General features: G+C 38.6%; 1 non-coding gene across 1 annotated transcript; it reads right to left on the reverse strand.

The window, feature by feature from the left end:
* Positions 1-3,953: 3,953 nt before the first annotated feature.
* On the reverse strand, positions 3,954-4,028 carry trnaa-ugc (transfer RNA alanine (anticodon UGC)). Its single transcript has one exon. It is a non-coding gene; the product is annotated as a tRNA-Ala (tRNA).
* Between the last annotated feature and the right edge of the window lie 395 nt (positions 4,029-4,423).

Here is a 4,423-nt window from a genome sequence, read left to right on the forward strand (position 1 = left end):
AGGGAAGAAGAGGAGGGATATATTAGATACTGTAGATATTGCTAGACAGGGTATGAATCAAGAGAATGATCCAAAATGGCAACCTGTTCCCTATATAGTGAACTACTTTTTGAAAGGGCCCTGATCGAAAGTAAAACACTATAAAGGGAATAGGGTGCCATTTGGGACAACCTTGAGAAGGAGACATAGGTTGTTTAAAAGCTTTGTCAACTATTTTAGATGCCAGCATTTCAGATTGTTTTTACCTCAGAGATTTACATTTGAGATGATGACAGCATGGTTTTTATTGTGCCGCTTTCTTTGGGAAAATATTATTCATCAACTTCTTAGGCTGTTTTGAATGTCTACAATGTATATGCCACGCCTGCTCCTGCTCCGGCTCCCCCTCCCTGGCACTCGAAGGCGCCAAGCTCCCCAGCATTACGCACTCCTGCCACCATCATTACTCACACCTGCCTTCCCCCCGTCACTCGCATCACCCATTATTGGACTCACCTGGACTCAATCACCTGTGTCATTACCTCCCCTATATCTATCTGTTCCCAAGCTCTGTTCCCCACTTCAGGATTAATGTTCGCTTGTCTTCGTATACCTGGTTCTGACGCTGTCCTGTTTGATGTCTGTTCCACATTAAATGTTCAACTCCCCGTACCTACTTCTCTTCTCCAGCGTCAGTCCTTACAGTATAAATATTTTAGGGATGGATTGACATTTACATAATGGTTACCTGGAGGAAAAGGAGGTGCATGCTTTTCAATGTCAGTAAAGGGGAGGGTTTAGTATTTATTTGATCTAGTCCAGGGAGGGTCTTGTCATTTGTAATTGATGAAATGTCTATGTTTCTCAGTGTTTTCGAGTTAGTTGCTTATTAGCCTATATATCGATGTGTGCCTGATGTCGCCCCTCATCTCTGATTCTCCACCCGGTCTGCAATATCAAGTGCGCCTATAGGCTATTTAGTGTGGTCTCAATCAAATGATCCATAGTCTATAGGCTATTTAGTGTGGTCTCAATCAAATTAGCTACAAGTGCATGCCCGGAGAAGCACAGACAAAGTTATATTTCTAAAATAGCTGCTGGGATGGTGTGAATAAAACTAGGCTGCATTTCACACTGCAATGGATATTCCAACTGAGCCACGGCCTGCTCTGCTCTTGTTGATCAAAATGTTTTGTGTTCAGCCTAACCAATGGCTGTGCTGTGTAGGCCTACATTGGCATTTCAGGAGGAGAGTCAAAGGCTTCTTCCCGAATATCATTTTTGATTGGGCCCAGTTCAAAAAATGCATTCTTCTGTTCAGTTTGAGAAAGAGAGCGTGAAGATGAGGAGGACCGGAGGTCAACTTTGATACCTTGCTACAACTATAATATGTTTTTATGATGATGTAGGCATATTTATCAGAGTAATTGACCCGACAATAAGCCGGATTCAAGTAACTTACGTTATGGTGCTGATACTTGAAGCAGCAGCCAGCAGCACAATCAATCAAACTGGACAGCTCATGATGCTGCAAAGTAGGCAAATTCCAGTAGGCATAATTCATTTCAACCAGCTTCATTTTAATTACACTTTACTAACAACAAGAGAGCTTTGAGTTGGAGACAATGTTTTCCTATTTAAGAAATAAGAGGTAGGTCTACCTGTTTGACAGACAAAATTAGGCTATAAGCTGCTATATCCATGGATTTGTCAGTCGATTCCTCCATCAACCATGCACTCTTTAAATAGGTCTACCTCCTTGTCAGTGAAGGGCTGTTAAATTAAAACCAAGACTGGAATTGAGAGGGTATGAGAGGTTATGCCATAGGTCTACTTTTTTAAAAGAAAATGTCAAAAAGCACAAGCCTAGCCCTTGTTACCTTAAGATTTAGAAGAGAATAAAGCATATCCGATTATATAAAGTGATCTATAACAGCTCTTTGGTCCACAAAGCTTTATGATAGAAACAAGCTGTAAAAACCCGGGAAAGACGTTGTTTCATTTCTTTGACATTCAGAGGCTGAGTATAACGTTCTGTAGCTGAGGAGACAAAAATGTACTTTGCTTGGGAAGTAATTTAATTCTGTCACTATCAATTGATTAAGTTATTCACTTTATGTACAATAGAAGATGTTTAAACCCATACAGCTTTTAGGGAAACAACACGTGTGTCTTTCTCTCGTTGGGTTAAGCCACGGAAGAAGAGTAGCCAGCAGTTATTAAAGTTAACATTTTTCTAAATTGGTAGGCGTACTTTTGAAAGTACCATGCTCAGATTCCTAATGACGTCTCAGATTTAATTATTTGCAAACAGGGACAGTTTCGTTGCAAACAAGACAGTGATTTGGCATTTCAATAAATATGTCAAGAGGAACACATAGGCCTATCTTTTTGTCCATGCTTAGTCTGTCATTTCGTTAATTTGTGTGGTATTAAAAACAATTCTGCTAATATATAAAATGATGTAGAATTGCATGACACTTTTACTAAAGTCTATTTTATCTGGACTGGCAAATAAAATAATAGATTCATGCAATGCTTTTTCTATAAAGGAAATATTTCCACCCCTACTCTTGACCACGGTGGTCTGCGAACCCACAGACTTCTGGTCTGCCGCCCTGTGCGCTATCAATGTTTTCTGTGTTACTATGTAATGCTTACAGGACGAACATATTGTAAAACTGCATATCTAAGGCTATTGTATGTCCGATAAGTGAGGGTAAACGGTAGACATGTTCTCTGCTATTTTAATTGTTATTTTGGGTATGGGGGAGGGTAACTCGTTTATTTTAGCTTCCAGGGAGGGTTTAGGTTAAATACATTTTGCTAAAGGGAAGGCCATCCATTTTCTCCATGTAGCTCTTGTTATAAATAACATTCACTCCCTTAGAAATAGAACACATTTAACTTTTTTAAACTTTTAGTTGTTGATGATTATATTGTATTCATTTATGGTAAGTGAATCCATAGTACCATTTGTAAAGACTATATAAGTGATCCATATTATGGTGTACCAATCAGACTGTTCTTTATTGAGTTGCATTGTTCATGTTACATCTCTAGTCCACAAGAGGGCAGCTCCAGCACAACTATTCCAGACGTTTGCCCTGCATCAATTACAGTGCCACAGACAAGATGGCCAATGCGTGTACGAAGTACCTTTGATATCATACTCTTATAGTGGTCATGTTGATATAGAATATTTAGGACAAAGGTTGTTTCTTTAAAGTTTTAGGGTATAAGTATAGCCCAGAGTTGTCCCTGTTCTAGCCCACACATAAAAAACATAAGTATGGTAACTCTGAGAAAACTGTATAATAACATCTATATTTCAGCATCATACTAATCCCACTGTCTGTTTATAGCCCAGTTAGCCCTGTGAACGCCAAGACAAGGGAAGGCAGGCAGATCTAATGCAACAGTCAATTGGAATCTGCTTCCTGCCTGTCCACCATAACCCGCCACAGCTGTTCCTGGGTGCACTGCATGTCCTCTCTCTCAATGCGTCTCCTGAGGAAACAAATGGGACAAAGAGTTGAAAGACAGCAATGTTAAATGCTGTTCCCTTCTCCAAAAATAGGACATCTTGAACGTGTGTCATTATGTGAAGTTGCCGTATTAATCATCTAAATGTTTTTGATCATGTGAATATAGGGGGGGGTTGGCCGGTCAAGTAGGACTTCTGTGGATTTGGGTATTTTGCTAAATACAAAATGTTTCCTCATGTCCATAGGAACAGACCTTTCTGACATGCACACTCAAAACGACAAATCATAGAGAATTACAGTGCATGTTCTTTTAACATACTAGGATACATTGTGCTATGTTCTTTTAACATACTTGGATATCATTTCATTTATCATTTATGTCATTTAGCAGACGCTCTTTTCCAGAGCGACTTACAGTAGTGAATGCATACATTTCAATTCATTTCATACATTTTTTTTATTATTATTTTTTTTTTTTAACGAACTGGCCCCCCGTGGGAATCGAACCCACAACCCTGGCGTTGCAAACACCATGCTCTACCAACTGAGCCACAGGGAGGCCGATAGATACTGATATGTTATTTTAACATACAAGAATACATACTGCTATGTTCTTTTAACATACTAGAATACATACTACTATGTTCATTTAATATACTTGGAAACATACTGCTATGTTCTTTTAACATACAGAATACATACTACTATGTTCTTTTAACATACTAGGATACATACTACTATGTTCTTTTAACATACTAGGATACATACTGCTACGTTCATTTAACATACTAGGATACATACTGCTATGTTCTTTTAACATACAGAATACATACTACTATGGTCTTTTAACATACTAGGATCCATACTGCTATGGTCTTTTAACATACTAGGATACATACTGCTATGTTCATTTAACATACTAGGATACATACTGCTATGTTCCTTAATGCTATGTT

Source organism: Salmo salar, chromosome 09 (genome assembly GCF_965601325.2).
Source record: "Salmo salar chromosome 09, fSalSal1, whole genome shotgun sequence".
NCBI classification, from domain to species: Eukaryota; Metazoa; Chordata; class Actinopteri; order Salmoniformes; family Salmonidae; genus Salmo; species Salmo salar.